We start from the raw sequence: 17758 nt of genomic DNA on the forward strand, positions 1-17758 counted from the left end.
TAAATAGGAAGTGCAAAAACAGGAATTAACAAAAGTAGTGAGGTAGTGTTCATGGGTTCAGTGTTCATTCAGAAATTGGATGGCAGAGAGGAAGAAGTTGTTCCTGAATTGTCCAGTGTGTGCCTTCAGGCTTCTGTACCTCCTTCCTGATGGTAGCAATGAGAACGGGGCATGTTCTGGGTAGTGAGGGGTCCTTAATGATGGACAATGCCTTTTTGAGGCATCGCTCCTTGAAGATGTCTTGGATACTACGGAGGCTAGTGGCCATGAGTTTTCAACTCTCTGCAGCTTACTTCGATCCTGTGCAGTAACCTCCCCCCACCCCCCCCCAAACCAGACAGTGATGTGGCCAGACTATTGGACGTTATTTACACCCTAACACATTTTAATCCTCTTTATTTATAGATGTTGCTTAGTATTACAACAAGTAGCCTATGGGCTCCAAGCTACTGGTTATTTTAAAGGAATATAGCAACGGAAACCAGGGGTCTCCATGAATGGGTGGGAACATGGGATCCAGGGCCCCAGAAGTGTGGGAGTTGGGTCCCCACTCACCCGCCAGCAGCTTGGAAGGGGAACTCAGGAACTGAGGCCCGTTATATGGGAGGGAGAGCAGAAACCTAGGTGGGGGTAAGTAAGTGGAAGTGTTGGTACGTGAGGAGGAGTGTAGCAAGTATTGCCTGAACAAACCGAGGGGCAATTTCCGAATGGCTGCAAAGCAGATTATTAGAGTTTTATTGGATCCAAGATGGAGTAAAGGCCATTGATGAAGCAGCCGATCGGGCCCTAATACCCTGTGGTGAGGGAAAGGGGTGGGGTGGGAATTGGGGTCAAGATGGGATACAAGACATGGCTGTGGACTGGAGATGTGCCGGAGGAAGTGATGGACTTCCATTACAATGTTTAAAAGACATTTGAAAAGGAATGTGGAGAGGAAAGTTCAGAGGGATACGGGCCAAACACAGGCAAATGAGACTCGCTCAGGATGACGTGTTGGTTGGCACGTTCAAACTGGCCTGTTTGCATGGTGTCTAACTATGCCTCTGTGTGGTGTCAGAACTGGTATCCTGTGATGGACTAATAGTGCAGGGCAGGCCTGGAGGATTGATAAACTGACAGAGTATGAACACTGTTGATTTGTTGGGACCGCACGGAAGCCAAGCATAATGCTTTACACCGGAGCCAATGATCCCACCACTGTCTGTCAGGAGACTGTACATCATGGGTTTCCGCCGGGTGCTCCAGTCTCTCCCGCGTACCAAAGACGTTACACGTTAGGGTTAGTGAGTCGCGAGCGTGCTACATTGGTGGCAGAAGCATGGCGACACTTGCTGGCTGCACCCAGCACGTCCTTGCACTGTGTTGGTTGTTGATGTAAATGGCACACTTCACTGTAGGTTTTGATGTACAGTATGTGTGACAGAAAGGTAATCTTTACTTTTGATCTTTATCTGTTCATGGCAAACTGACGTACAGTTGTCAGTCCTGTCGAAGTATTCTTAAGCTTCAACATTAATATATATATCTATCCTCTCTTTCTTCTCTCTCTCTCTCTCTCTCTCTCACTCTCTCCTCTCACCCATCTCTCTCCCACATTCTTTCTCCTTTATCTCCTCTCTCTCTCCCCCATCCTCTCTCCTCTCTCCCTCTCTCTCCACCCCTCTCTCCTCCTTCTCTCCCTCCCACACTCTTTCTCCCCTCCCTCCCACAATCTCTCCCCCTCTCCTCTCCTCTCTCTCCACCCCTTTCTCTCCTCCTCCTCTCTCCCCACTCCCCCTTCCCCCTCTTCCCCTCCCCTTCCCCCTCTCGCCTCCTCTCCCCCTCCCCCTCTCGCCTCCTCTCCCCCTCCCCCTCTACTCCTCTCCCTCTTTCCCTCCCCCTCTCTCCTCCTCCCCCTCTCTCCCTCCCCTCTCTCCCTCTCCTCCTCTCCCTCTCTCCCTCTCCCTCCCCCCCCCACTCTGTCCATAGATGATGGCTGAAACTTCGGAATGTTGCCAGCATTTTCTGCTGTTATTTCAGATGCCATGCCAGTGTTTATCTGAAGGGTACAGTTTGTACTGAGGGAGTTCGAGGTCAGGTGGCAGTGCAGGGAGTTAGCCATTTCCAGTTGTTTACGGCTGGTATCCGATACAATCAGCTTCCTGCTTTTGTCCTGATTCAGCAAGCGCCTGTCTTTCAGTCACTGTCCGGGAACAAGTTGTGGGCAGCATTGTTCCAACACCATACCATCTTTTTGTCTGAAAAGCACAGAAGTCAGCACATACCATACCGAGAACATGTTCCACTTTGGCCTTTCGGCACCAAGCCCAGAACAGCAAGACTGCCTGTAAACCCTGGGAATGAAAGGGTTAATGTACGAGGAGCATTTGATGGCTCTGGGACCTGTGTTCGCTGGAGTTCAGAAGAATGAAATGGGATCTCATTTAAACTTACTGAATACTTAAAGGCCCAGACAGAGTGGACGTGGAGAGGATGTTTCCTATAGTGGGAGAGTCTAGGATCACAGTCTCAAAACAGAAGGATGTCCCTTTAGAACAGAAATGGGGAGGAATTTCTTTAGTCAGAGGGTTGGAGAATCTGTGGAATTCATTGCCACAGACGACTGTGGAGGTAAAGTTATTGGGTATATTTAAAGCAGAGGTTGATGAGTTCTTGATTAGCAAGGGCATTGTTGTGTATCTAAAATTTCAATAATACACTGTAATAAAGTAATCTTGTGTGTGTGTATATATAGTTTGATTAAGCATTCTTGTTCACTTAAGTAATTAATTACAGGTTTATAAAGGGTGAGTACCAGGTGGCAATAATCATTAAAAAATCAGAATTGACTGGCTACATCGGAAAGATTGACAAGTTTGATTACGCAACAGATAACTGTCGCATGCATACTGAACTATTGGAACAGTATTTTGAAGCAAGTGAAACAGCCAATGAGAAGCGAGCACCAATTTTGCTAAATGCATTGGGTTTAAAGGCATACAGTTTGCTTCGAAGTTTGACTGCTCCAACCAAACCAGCAGAAATGAGCCTTGCTGATATTGTAAGAGTGAAGCAGGAACACTGAGAACCGAAGCCATTGTTGATTGCAGAACACTTTAGGTTTCATAAATAGAATCAAAAATAAGGGGAGTCCATTTCAATGTACGTTATTAAATTGAAGAGATTGTCTGAACATTGTTAGTTTGGTAATGGCCTTGATGCACTGAGAAATTGTTTAGTTTGTGGAATCTTACAAGAAAGCCTTCAAAAACAACTCCTAACTGAAGCACAACTGACATTTAAAAAAGCAGTGGAAGTCGCTCTTTCAATGGAAACCGCAGACAGGGATGCAATTGAGTTGCCGTCAGGAATAAAAGTGAGTGTGAACAAATTATATTGTCTAAGCGGAAACCAGCCTAGACAAGCAAATTTGTGTTACTGTGATGGCAGGGGCTCACATACACCAAACAAATGCAGATTTAAAGGTAAAACTTGCAGAAAATGCAACAAAATAGGACACATACAAACAGCATGTTGGCAGACAAAAATAACTGGCCTGCACAGTGAAGAGAAAAGTTAGGTGCATTTTCAAAAAGAGCACTAATATGTACGCTGTTGAAAAAATATGACAATGATGAGAGTGACACAGAACTGTATAGCCTTGAGATTTACTATGTGAAAATTAGCAAGAGACAAGCAATATGGCTTATGCCAGAAGACAGCGACAAATTAATTAAAAATGAAATTAGGCACTGGTTCAGCTGTTTCAGTCATTCCAGAAAGTGAGTTTGAATGGCATTTCAAATCTACTAAACTGAAGCCTGCAAAGATCCAGCTAAGAACTTATACTGGAGAAAAGATAACCCCTTTGAGAATTACATTCATGGCAGTGAAATACAGCAACCAACAAGTCGCATTGAGCTTGTATGTAGTAAAAACAGAAGGACCAGCATTTTGGGGATGTGATTGGTTGAGACATCTACAAAGTGATTGGAGATCCATCCACAAGTTGCATGCCATATCTCCTGCAATGAAGCCAATTGAAAGTGAATTAAGAAAGGTGCTGGATTTCTCCATAACTGTTTCCAAGCTGAACACCATAAACCGTTGCCCTACAGAGGACAAACAAGTATTGGTGTCAATCTCTGAGCCTCTGGTTGGAAAGCATATTGAACCAAGGAAGGACCATGCTGCTCAGAAGGATTGTGAAACTGACGAAAGTAGCGGTCCGACTACAACAGTTTTTGTAGGCAACATACCTGAGAAAGATTCTGATATGTTAATCAGGCAGTTACTTGTGAGATGTGGCTTGGTTTTAAGCAGGAAAGAAAGTTCAACAAGCTTCTGGTAAGATGGCAATGTGTTCGAACGCAAGGCCCCTCAGGAAGCAACCAAAGACGCACTTTTCTTTTTAAAAAGTATTAAGACTATAGTGGACTCCAAGAAAAATGGGTATAGAAGGTCCACCACATCAGTGAGATGTTTGGTGCTCAGAGCAGCTGGCCAGAGTATCGAAGGACCCAGCCCTCGGTTTGGAGAAGGAGAAGCTGGTACTTGGGACAGAGAAGGAGAAACCGGCGGGACAGGCCGGAGATGGTTCGGAGGACCTGACCTGGGTGCAGACCTTGTTGCTGCCGGCTACTCAAAGGCATCAGAGTTGGTGCACAAAAGCAGTGTGCAGTGACTGACTTGGAGAATTCTCTTGCGATTGCAAGACCCTGATGGACATTGATAATGTAAGATGCTGCAGGCCTGTTTCCCTTGTTTGGTGGTGATAGGTGACAAGGCAGCAGCGTGGCCTTGGTTCTAGTGAGGGCTAGTCTTCAAGCTGCGGGCTTACCTGCTGTTGCAGTCCAGGTGAGAAAATACAGGAGGCGGTGTAGTGTGGCATCCATGCTCGGTTGGGAGCTGGCCTCTCCTGTCAGTGCTCCCCTCCAGTGTCCAACCAATAGAATGACAGGCTGGATTGCCGGGAACTGTACCACGAATTTGCATGTTGCTGAGGGACTTGGACTATTCATGTGTTTTTTTTTCCTCTCTCTCGCTATTTTGAATGCTTGTTATGCACCTTGGCCCCAAAGGAATACTGTCTCGTTTGACTGTATCGTGTATGGTCTGAATGACAATTAAACTTGATTTGATTTGATTTTGACTTAGGAAAGCTGCTACTATTGGGAATTTGTATAAAGAACCAGGATCTACTCTGGAAGCATTAAGGTTATTGCATGAACTTCAAATGAGAGACAGAAAGCTGCTTGTAAAAGTAGCTGCAAAGACCAAAACCCAGCTGCATGAATGGAAGGCCAAAAAGGAAGGAGTCAATGGAGATACGAAAACAGAGGAATCGTCAGATGATGTTGTGGATGCGTAGACTAAGAGGAGAGATCAGATCGTAAAGGGAGCAATGGAAGGATTAATAGGAGGATACTCCAGTGAACTAAGTGCACAAACTAGAAGGAGAAAAAGGAAGGGAGAGATGGAGAGAAAGAGGTGAATGAGAAAGAGGCTGGTTTGAAAGAGAGAAGGAACATGAGAAAGAAAATGAGAGGGATCAAAGTAGATCCAGAGAAAGAAGGAGCAGAAAGGTGTCCAGAGCTGTCAGAACAACTTCCTACTGTCTTTGAGTCAACTCCTACAACCACCACGGAGATTATTTCACAGCCACAAGTCTCACCTGCCAAGCAGAGGGGATCCCCCTTTGTCAGGAAGGACACTATCCCACAAGAGTAAGAAAACCTTCACAGTGATGAAATCTTTCAGCCTAAAATGGAGAACTTAAAATTTACTATGCTGTGAATGTTTGTATATAGTAGTTGCATTAAATACTGTGTATATAGCTGAGATGCATTCTCCACGTATTTAATATTTCAATAATATTAAATACTCTTGTATATATATTGTTTGATTAAGCATTCTTGTTCATTTAAAGTAATTCTGGGTTACATTTGATAATATGGTAATTGCATATGTCATCATATTACCACATGATGCATGCACGCCTTGCTTAAAGTAAAAGTCAAAGTTAGACCTGGATTTTGGACTCCTGTGCTTTTCTTCGAATTAGTTTAATGTTTTAAAGTTACAAAACATAACAGGCATCAAAGGTTTGGGTCAGAAGGCAGGATAGTGGGGTTAAGAAGGAAAATAAATCAGCCATGATCAAAAGGTGGGGCAGACTTGATAGGCCAAAGGGCCTAATTCTGCTCCTATGTCTTATGGTGTTATGGTCTAAATCTGCCACAAGACAATGTCTCCTCCTCAGCCACAGAATAACATCTTTAACTCTACACTCAAGCTTCCTCCCACCCACTGCCCATTCCAAACTTGGAAGATAAACAGAAAAAGATCCTGACTCAGAAGATCAGGCAGCATCTCCTCTAGATGGTCCTCCCAAAGGTAGGCCAGCTGGAGGGTTAATTGGCCACTGCAAGCTCCCCCTACAAACTCCTGGAGGCGAGTGGTAGAACCTGGGGTGTGGGGGTAGGCTAGATCTGCTGAGAATGCAGGCAAAATAAAAATGGGCTAAATGGGTGGTTGATAGGCAGCATGGACTCGATGGGCTGAAGGGCCTGTTTCCCTGCTGTGTGTGTTTCTCAGACGCTCAACTACAGGAAAAAATGAGTGGGAAGTGAGGCTGCTGTGTGGGCAGACTTGGTGAGCTGAGGGTGCCATCTCCATGATAAATAAAGTAGTGTCAACCCATTGTATCCTGCCTCGACTCCTGAGGGTTTCAAAGTTCAAAGTACATTTAATATCAAAGTACGTATAAATTATACAACCATACAACCTTGAGATTTGTCTCCTTACAGGCAGCCACAAAACCCAAAAGAACCCATTAAAGAAAGACTAACAAACACCCAATGTGCGACGAGAGAGGAGGGAGAAAACACAAATCGTGCAAACAATAAAAGCAAGCCACAGTATTCTGAATGAAAGTGAGTCCATAGAGACAGAGCCTGGAGCAGGCCTACAGCCTCGGCCCCAGTTCAAACCTTCACAGAGCTTGCAGACGTAAAGCCCAGGGCAGCCAGTGCAGGCCCACAGCCTCAGCCTCAATTCATCACACAGTGAAGCAAACCTTCATGGAGCTCACAGACACAAAGCCAGAGCAGGCCCACAGCTTCAGCACTGCAGAGAGCAGAGCAAACACTGAGGGGCAGCAAGCAGAATCGGCCCGACCCTTGCCCCGGGTCCCGACAGCCAGCCTTTTCAATCCATCTGGTCTGGCGTTTAAATCATTCAAACATCAGTCTGTCCCTCGTACTAGAAACTGGACTCTGCTGCATCAATATGGACTGAAGGAGCCAATCAGGTGAGCAGGAAGCAATAGAACTGACCAATAACACACCTGATTAGTGCCTGGTAAGGAGAGGGACAGAAGTACGACTGGTGACGGATTTTACAGCAAAATGAACCCGCAGCTCTAGATGGCTATCCACAAGCTGAAACCAGGGTTCTGGACCAAGCTCAGAGGAGACATTCACAGTTTGGGGATTGAAGAGTTAACTGGGCAGATGGCTGCCATGTTGAAGGATCATGCAACCCACCCGTAAGAACATAAGAAGTAGGAGCAGGAGTCGGTCATCTGGCCCGTTGGCTCCTGCTCTGCCATTCAATAAGATCATGGCTGAACTGACCATGGACTCATCTCCACCTATCTGGCTTTTCCCCATAACCCTTAATTCCCCTAATATACACAAATCTATCCAACCTTGTCTTAAACCTACAGGGAGGGGGGAGAAGATGGCGGCACGACGGCGGCGCGCGCGGCCACTTCGGTGATGATATCTGTTATCTGTCAAGTAGGGGGCCGTGCACAATTCTGATTTGATGGAGACAGACGTGAGAGCACGGAGGAACATCTGGAAAACTTCTGAAATGCCTGCTTCGCTGCTGCTACTAATGTGTGGTAACCGGAATCTCCGGAGCAGAAGGCCCCGAAATCCTCGGCTTTGTACGTTTCAGCGGCCAGGGAGAGGTCGAAGGCGCTCGGCAGAGGATGGCGCTCGGGAGGCTGTATCGGAGGAGCTGGTCGGAAGCTCGAAGTTTTCGGATGGATGGACTTGGTGTCGGCTGTGGTCGGTTGTTTCCAAGGTATCGGCAAGTTGACGGTGCCTGGAGGTTTATGGCAGGGAGTTTCTCCCTTTTGCCGCCTGCTGGGGACTCAGGAGTCGATCAACTCGGGACTTTGAGACTTTTTTTACTGTGCCCATGGTCTGTTCATCAAATTACAGTATTGCTTTGCACTGCTGTAACTATATGTTACAATTATGTGGTTCTGTCAGTGTTAGTCTTTGATTTGTCCTGTTTTCTGTGATATCACTCCAGGGAAACATTGTATCACTTCTTAATGCATGTATGCATTTCTAAATGACAATAAAAGAGGACTGAGTGTTCTCATAATCTAAAAAAAATATATATCTACTGAGGTAGCCTCTACTGCTTCACTGGGCACAGAATTCCACAGATTCACAGTTTCTCCTCATCTCTGTCCTAAATTTACCCCCTTCCTCCCCAAATCCTGAGGCTATGTCCCCTAGTTTTAGTTGTGAGTTGGCTGGAATCTAGGAATTAATTGGACATCAGCTTATCTCAGGATGCATTACTTTTGAGTTATTGGCAGCTAATTCGTGCACGGTGACCTCTCTGCTGAAATTTTGACCTGCTGAGTTTTGCGTGTGCTGCTCTGGATTTCCAGCATCTGCAGGCTTCCTCGTGTTAATGATTTATTCTTCCACGGCGAACAAGGGATGCCTGCCCCGAAGGAGGTTAAATCAGCTCTTCGACGGGAACTCAGCGGAACTTGGGTTTCTGGGGTGAGACTTGAACCCACGCCCTCCTGGTTCAGAGCCATCAGTTCTACCCGCCGAGCTGCAGCCGCTGGAAGGAGGAGCAGGAAACATTTCTGAGTTAAGCTCCTGCCGTGCTCCCAGCCTGCCAACACGGCAGCTTCTCCTTTTAGAGTAAGAGGGCATGGAAACAGATCCTTAAGTAATTTATTACCCTCACCATTTAATCTCCCCACATTGCCTTCAAGCCATCTGGAAGAGGGACAATTCACAGCAGTCAATTAACCTAACAGCCCTTTGGGATGGTGGGTGGGGGGGGGTGTAATGGGAGCTCCAGGGGGAAACAGACAAAGTCACAGGGAGAGGCTACAAACTTCACACGGACAGAATCAGAGGCAGGAATTGAACCCGTGACTGGTGGCTCTCACCGGGTCTCTCGTGCCTGCTCCACTACGCCAAGACGCAAACCGCACATGGAAAGTGACGGTAAGCCAAACCAGTTCTCACTCACCTGCGAGGAAGAGGGCCGATTCTGCCGCTGGGTTCGACCTGCAGAGCGATTAGACCGCCGGTTGGTGCTGCCAGTTGGCAGGTCGGATGGTCCGCCCGCCCTGGGTGCTGCCTGTCACAGCGGTCAGCTCCTGCCACGAGCGGATGGTCTGGCGAATTGTGCAGCTCCTGCCACAAGCGAATGGTCTGGCGAACTGTGCAGCAAGCCTCCTATCCAGTCTGAGGTCGGGAAGTGGAGAGCTTCCTGCCATTGTCTAAGGCTGTGGAAGGGGAGGGACTTGAACACCAGGGCAGGTCTTGTTACTGTTGAGTGCACCGGGAGACCCAGAAAGCAGAGCAGTATGTTGTCCGGAGAGCAAGCGAGCACCCAGTACAGGGCACAGGGATCTACCCCTTTCCTGTTGCTTTCTGATGCCTCTTTCAGAAGTGCCGTCACTTTGCTGTGAGACCTGTTTCCCCTCTCAAATACCATTTAGCCCAGGCACCATACAACCGATCTCACTGGCAGGGATATTGGCAACTGGCCATATTCCAGAAGGAATTACAATGTGAGCCCCACCAGTCACCCTGTTCCCGTATTTCTACTCTTCCTTGTCCGACTTACTTGGAAGGCCTGACTTTTCCACTCCAGTTGGAAAATGGAAAAGTTTTGTCATTGACTGTTTGACCTTTCCCTCCCGGCCCAATGTATTTTAACCAGTGGTTAAAAAAAGAATTGAACAAATGTGCTTATTTTTGTCATCGAGTCATGGGAACAGGTCCTTCACCCCAACTCATCTACGCAGACCAGACTTTCCGCGGCAGTCCCGTTTGCTTGTGTTTGGTTCTCTTCTCTCTAAGCTTTCCCCAGACCCAGAACCTTTCTGGCCCAGATTGGAGGTGAGACCCAATTTCGCCCGCTCTCCGCGATGTTCACTCCTCTCTCCAGGGCACCGGAGCCTTTCGCTGTTCCGATGTTTGGTCAATTTAAACGACGGCCCAGATAGACTGAAAAGATGGGGTGGCAGGATCTGAGACGTGAGCCAATTTTGCTCACTCTCCACGATGATCACTCTTCTCTCCATAGCGCTGAGGCTATGAAGACTGCCCCAGCTGCTATGCTCCGTGCCCCCCAGTATGATGAACTGATAAGCCAGGCTTTGGGCCTACTCTGGGGTTTCAGATCTGAGGACTCAGTTTTGGTTTGGAATGTTGTTGTTCACTTCAATTGTTTGCATGGTTTGTGTTTTTTTTCTTTCTCTTGTGCATCGGGTATTGGTCTTTTTATTTTTTTGTTTAATTGGGTTCTTTTAGGTTTCTTGCTTTGAGGCTACCTGTAAGCAGACAAATCTTAAGGTTGTATAATTTATACATTCTTCGATAATAAATGTAATTTGAATCTTAAACTTTTCCTATCCATATACCTGTCCAACTGTCTTTTAGGTGTTGTAATCGTATCCGCTTTTACCACTTCCTCTGGCAGCTCGCTCCACATACCCGCCACCCTCCATGTGATTACATCATCCCTCAGTTCCCCTTTATGTCTCTCTCCTCCTGCCCTAGCTTTACCCTTCTCTACCCTGGGATAGAAACTGACCCACCCCGCCACCTTATTTATGCCCCTCTGAGGTCACCCCTCAGCCTCCTATGCTTCAAGGGAACAAAAAGCCCCAGCCTATCCAATCTCTTCTTAAAACTCAGTGCCTGCAGTCCTGGTAACATCCTTGTGAACCTTAGCTTCCAATACAGTAGTTAGGTGACCAGACTTGCCCACAATACCCCGTGTTGTCCCACCAATATCTTGTGCGGTCCACTACTACACTTTTACCCCTTCATGTCTCTATAAGGTGCTGGTGAGACCTCACTTGGAGTACTGTTGGCAGTTTTGGTCTCCTTATTTAAGAAAGGATGTGCTGACGTTGGAGAGGGTACAGAGAAGAATCACTAGAATGATTCCAGGAATGAGAGGGTTAACATATGAGGAACGTTTGTCCGCTCCTGGACTGTATTCCTTGGAGTTTAGAAGAATGAGGGGAGACCTCATAGAAACATTTCGAATGTTGAAAGGCATGGACAGAGTGGATGTGGCAAAGTTGTTTTCCATGATCGGGGAGTCTAGTACGAGAGGGCATGACTTAAGGATTGAAGGGTGCCCATTCAGAACAGAGATGCAAAGAAATTTTTTTAGCCAGAGGGTGGTGAATTTATGGAATTTGTTGCCATGGGCGGCAGTGGAGGTCAAGTCATTGGGTGTCTTTAAGGCAGAGATTGATAGTATCTGAGTAGCCAGGGCATCAAAGGTTATGGTGAGAAGGCGGGGTAGTGGGACTAAATGGGAGAATGGATCAGCTCATGATAAAATGGCGGAGCAGACTCAATGGGCCGAATGGCTGACTTCTGCTCCTTTGTCTTATGGTCTTTAGAGCACAGTCACTGATTCCTGGAGGGGTGGCGATTCCATTTGGATGAGTGGGGGGGAGGGCTGTCGTGCTTTGACTGACCTCTGCGTCTTCCAGCTGACCAGTCACCCTCTCACCTGACGCAGTGTCTCTGAGGCCAATCCTGACAACTCACTGCTCAGACCACGGCAGCCAAACTGAGGCTGGCTCAGGGGTCATGCCTGGGCTGCCTTGACATAGATGTCACTCTCGCTCAGCCACTGGGGTCTCTCTCAGTTCAGGGGACAGCAGAGATGACAAGTAAGTGTTGGCAATGTCCACAGCAGCCATACAGTTCCAATGACTTGGGTTCAGTCCTGACCTCCACTGCTGTCGGTGTGAATTTAATTTAATTTTTATTGGAATACAGCACAGAATAGGCCCTTCCAGCCACTCGGCCCAGCAATCCTCGGACTTAATTCTAGCCTAATCACACAACTATTTACAGTGACCAGTTAGAAGAATGAGAGGAGATCTTACAGAAACATATTAGATTAGATTCAACTTTATTGTTATTGTGCCGAGAACAGATACAAAGCCAATGAAATGCATTTAGCATCTGACCAGAAATGCAAACTACTACTACTACGTTGACTCAGGCCTAGGGGGCCGGCGTCGGGCACGATGACGGACTCTCCACTTCTCCCTCTCCCTCATCAGTGTGTTCAGTTCATCTACATTAGCCGCGCCGCTGTCTTCTAGGAGCGGGTTGACCATAGTCTTGGGAGGGCGCCCAGGGTTCATCCTCCCGTGCTTGGGCTCCCATATGATGACTAGGCTGGCAGGTAGCTCGGGGTGGCGTAGACAGTGCCCCACTAGTTGCAGTCTTCTCGCCTTGATTTTAGTGGTGAGCATCGGTAGGTTGTTATAGAGCTCGACGTTTGTCATGTGCTGTTGCCAACGCATGTCAAGAGCCATCCGGAGCATTCGTGTATAGCAACCATCTAGAGACTTTCGCATAATCTTGGTAAGTGTCCATGTCTCGTATCCGTACGTGAGAACGGACTCTGTGATTGCTATGAAAATCCTCTTTTTAAGCCCTCTGGTCAAGTTCGACTTCCAGATTTCCTTCATGTCGTTCATAGTCCTCCACACCAATGCCTCCCATATCTTTATGTCCTTCTCCGAACTCATCATTCTTGACCCGAGGAAATGCAAAGAATAGTGTTATTTATAAAATAACTGTGAATAAAAAGAGCGCTACAGCACACAAATATAAAAGTACTGAGACAGTACAATATGGGTGCAATACTGCTTAGCGCTGTGATGTGAGGTTCAGCAGGGTCACAGACTCAGGGAAGAAGCTCTTCCTGTGCCTGCTGGTGCGGGAGCGGAGGCTCCTGTAGCGCCTACCGGATGTGAGGAGAGTAAAAAGTCCATGATTAGGGTGAGATGCGTCCCTGATAATGCTTTTCGCCCTGCCCAGGCAGCGCTTATGGTAGATGTTCTCAATGGTGGGCAATTGGGTGCTGATAATCCGCTGGGCAGTTTTCACTACACGTTGGAGTGCTTTGCGGTCCGATATGGGACAATTGCCATATCACGCTGAGATGCAGTTGGTGAGTATGCTCTCAATGGTACAGCTGTAAAAGTCCATCAGTATCCTGGGACAGAGGTGAGCTTTCTTGATGCTCTGCAGGAAATAAAGGTGCTGTTGCGCTTCTTTGATCAGGATGGAGGAGCTCAGGGGCCAGGTGAGATCCTCAGAAATGTGGACACCAAGGAATTTGAAGCTTGATACACACCCCACTACAGCTCCGTTGATGTGGAGGGGGATGTGAGTGAGTAATATAAAATTATGAAAGGGATAGATAAGATAGAGGCAGGAAAGTTGTTTCCTCTGTAGGTGAGACTAGAACTAGGAGGCGTTGCTTCAAGATTCGGGGGAGTAGATTTAGGACGGAGATGAGGAGGAACTGCTTTTCCCAGAGGGTGGTGAATCTGTAGAATTCTCTGCCCAATGAAACAGTGGAGGTTACCTCAGTAAGTATATTTAAGACAAGGTTGGATAGATTTTTGCATAGTAGGGGAATTAAGGGTTATGTGGAAAAGGCAATTTAGGTAGAGGTGAGTCCGTGGCCTGATCAGCCATGATCTTATTGAATGACAGAGCAGGCTTGACGGGCTAGTGGTCTACTTCTGCTCCTATTTCTTATGTTCTTAACCTACCAATCAGTATGTCTTTGGACTGTGGGAGGAAACCAGAGCACCCGGAGGAAACCCACGTGATCACAGGGAGAATGTACAAACTCCTTACAGGCAGTGGCGGGAATTGAACCTGGGTCGCTGGTACTGTAAAGCATCGTGCTAACTACTATGCTACCGTGTCCTCCCTGTGACAGGGCGTGTTTTCTCCGGGTGCTCCAGTTTCCTCCCACATACATACTCCTGTATCCCAAAGATGGGCTGTTGGTGGGTTACTTGGCCCTCTAAGTTGCCCCAGTGTGTGGGTGAGGGGTAGGACAACAGTCAGTGAGTCATACAGTTAGGAAAGAGGCAAACTGTATGGAAACAGTGTTGTGTAGCCATTTAAATGCCGTTGATGACTCTGTTTCCACTCACCGATCTGCCACTCTCTGGGTGAGAGAAACCCCCTCAGATCCCGTCTGAATCTCCAACTCTTTATCCTAAACCTCCTGTGTCTCCTCCAGTTTCATCTGCCTGCGATATGGGGGAATATTTCCCACAGTCCGCCCTATCTATACCTCTCATAATTTTATACATCACAATCGTGTCCCCTCTTAACCACCTCTGCTCCAGTGATAATACAGTAGATCCAACTTCTACAGTCTCTCCTCATAACTGAAATGCTCCTTCCCGCGAACGTACCTCTGGACCCTCTTCGGGGCTAAAGCATAATTTCTGTGCAGCGGTAATGAGGAGTCTGCACAACCCCCAGCTGAGCTGATGGGAAGGTGCGGAGAATAAAATTGGACTAGTGCAAATGGTTGGCATGAACTCAGTCGGCCAAAGAGCCTGTTTTTGTGCTGTATAGCTCTGGCTCATTTCATGAATTAATATATTGACAAAGAGCCTTCAAAACTAACCTTTATCTTCTTCAGAGCTCCCCTTACCACCCAGCTTTGTATTACCTGCACTATTGAGCACTGTAAGCCTCTGCGGCTTGCTACAGAACTTTGATCTCCTAGGTTTCTCAAGCACCCATATTTACTAACTGCTACCTTAACTAGAGCCATTGAGCCCTTGTGCTTTCTGTTTGGTCTTATCAAGTTAATTGTGACTGGTGCGGGTTTGCTGCATTTTATGATTATTTAAAGCGGTCTCCAGTAAGCTCTTTAGCAGAGTCCGACTGTGTTATAGAGAATAATTTGTCTCGCGGTGTACCTCTGAGGCTCTGTTGGTATTCCGAGGCCTCACCACTTGTTTCCATCTCTTCGTGGGGATTCTGCTGTCCTCCACTCCTGGGCCAGGTCACAAGCCTGCCGTCCGCCACTCCTGGGTTGAGTCGGTACCACCGACCCCAGTGATAGTGAAAGCCTGCCGTTCTTCCGCTCTTGGGGGCAGTCTTGCGAGTGTGCACTGTGACAGAGAGCTAATGTAAAAGTTAGGTGGAACTTCGAATGTTCTGCACTTGGAATAATATGTACAGTTCAGTCCCTCAGTGGCAGAAATTACTCACAAAGATCTGGGGAAAGGACCAACAATCTTGATGAAGGTGTTGCTAGAATATCGAAGGCGGCCCAACAAGGAAGATTGAGGACAACGGAGATCCTTGCCTTGAAAAGTTTGAAAGTTATGTAAAGTTATTACAGTTTCCATAAGGACTGAGTAAAAAAGGGAAGTTCAAAGTTCAAAGTGCATTTATTATGAAATATGTATACATTACTAGTAAGACACATAAAAGTTGCTGGTGAACGCAGCAGGCCAGGCAGCATCTCTAGGAAGAGGTACAATTGATATTTCAGGCTGAGACCCTTCGTCAGGACTCCTGGGTCTCGGCCCGCAATGTCGACTGTACCTCTTCCTGGAGATGTTGTCTGGCCTGCTGCGTTCACCAGCAACTTTTATGTGTGTTGCTTGAAATTCTATCATCTGCAGATTTCCTCGTGTTTGCGTTATACTTTACTAGTATAAGGATGCACCAACTAATCTGATAAAAGACTAAGGATGAATTTCAGTACACAGAGAGCTGAGCGTGGGGAACTACCTGTCACAGGTAATCTTCAAAGTATCCATGTAAGGAAAAGCTTGATGCATACACGAGATAGAAAGCCTCCACCTATCATCTCACTTCCCCACCTTCCATCACGGTCTCTACTCTTCCCTCCTCCACCCGCTTATTTCCCCTCCTCACCTGGATTCACCTATCGCTTGCCAGCTCATGCGCACCCTTCCCCCTCCTCTCTTTATACTGCCAATCGGCCCTCCATCTTTCAGCCCAGGTGAAGAGTCTTGACCCGAAAAGTCACTTGTCCATTTCCTCCACAGATACTGCCTGATCCACATAATACAGCAAAGAGGCCAGGGTCTATAATCCTTGGATTGTCCATTTGCAAAATTCTTCCCACTTCCGCTTGCCTCATTGCTCTACATTTTCCATTGAAAAGTATCTGTTAACACCAAACCTTTGAGCTCGGGTAACACTAGGGCGTCTAACCAAAGGCCTGATCCCTGTTAGACCAATTTCACGCACACAAAATGCTGGAAGAACTCAGCAGGCCAGGGGAGTCAACAGTCGACGTTTCGGGCTGAGACCCTTCTTCAGGACTGAGAGGGAAGGGGGAAGATGTTGAAATATAGAGGTGAGGGAGGAGAGAAAGCCTAACTAGAAGGTGATAGGTGAAGCCAGTTGGGTGGGAAAGGTCAAGGGCTGGAGAAGGAAGAATCTGATAGGGGAGGAGTGTGGACCAGAGGAGAAAAGAAAGGAGGAGGGGACTCGTGGGGGGGTGGGGGTGGGAAGTAATAGGCAGGTGAGAAGTAAAAGGTCAGAGTGGGGAACGGGGGGGGGGGAAGGATTTGTATACAAGAAGGAGAAATTGATATTCATGCCGTCAGGTTGGAGGCTACCCAGACAGATTATAAGGTGTTGCTCCTCCACCTTGAGTGTGTCTTCATCTTGGCACAAGAGGAGGCCATGAACCGACATGCCAGAATGGGAATGGGAATTAAAATGTTTGGCCACGGGGAAGTCCCGCCTGAGGTCAATGTCGGATCTCCAGTGCATTCAGGGTTCTGGCTTGAGGGTTTAGGCCTGCCCCTATGCAGTTTACAGAGTACGGCCTGAACAAGATGGACCTCCCAAGCTGGCTGCGAGGATCCACGTACCATAGGCAACTGATGTGTGCTTTATGCTCAAAATTCATCCTCTTGTGACCTTATGTCACTATAAGTATCTCCTTATGTTTCAATCTCCATCACATGACTGGATGTGTGGTACACTGTTTCGGTTCGCACATGGTCTATTTAATGCTGGGTGTTTGCTCAGCACACACAGACAGTGATCGCCAAGTAACGGCAGGGTTAACTGGACAATGGGCACTCTGTACTGGAGTTTTGTATGCACAGACACACAGCCACTGTCAACACGTCCAGAATTCTTTTAAACTCCACAAGAGTTTCTGAAAGGCACCTTAGAGTAAATGCCCACTCTACGCTAAAATCGTAAATTGTCAACAACAGCTTGTAAATCCTGATTATCCATGGTGCGTACCATATAACACAGTAAGAGCCCACAGTCTATTACCCTTGGACTGTCTAGTTGCAAAAGTTGTCCCATCTCCTCTTACCCAATTCCTCGGCAACTGATTTTCCCCTTTTCAGCATATTGCTGATTCCCTTTGGGAAGTTGCATAGCGCTGAATATAAAAATTTCAGAAATCATGTTGCCACCATATGAATTTTTGTTTAAACTGCATTTGAAGTGTTGTCTGCAGATCTGGTCACCAGATTACAGGAAGGATGTGGAGTCCTTAGAAGTAGTTCATCAGGGTGTCGCTGGGACTACAGAGTATACTTTATACTTTATTGTCGCCAAACAATTGGTACTAGAACGTACAATCATCACAGCGATATTTGATTCTGTGCTTCGCACTCCCTGGATTA

The 17758-nt window shown here is 47.1% G+C and overlaps 1 protein-coding gene across 1 annotated transcript in view; it reads right to left on the reverse strand.

Annotated features, from left to right (window-relative positions):
- The window catches only part of LOC140204850 (leucine-rich repeat transmembrane protein FLRT1-like), a 31784-nt gene extending 22302 nt beyond the window's left edge, over window positions 1–9482 (reverse strand). Inside the window, exon 1 of the mRNA XM_072271718.1 lies at window positions 9280–9482. The gene's annotated coding sequence lies outside the window, so the exon portion shown is untranslated. The remainder of the gene's footprint in view (window positions 1–9279) is intronic.
- Window positions 9483–17758: the final 8276 nt, after the last annotated feature.

This window comes from Mobula birostris, chromosome 11 (genome assembly GCF_030028105.1).
Source record: "Mobula birostris isolate sMobBir1 chromosome 11, sMobBir1.hap1, whole genome shotgun sequence".
NCBI lineage: Eukaryota > Metazoa > Chordata > Chondrichthyes > Myliobatiformes > Myliobatidae > Mobula > Mobula birostris.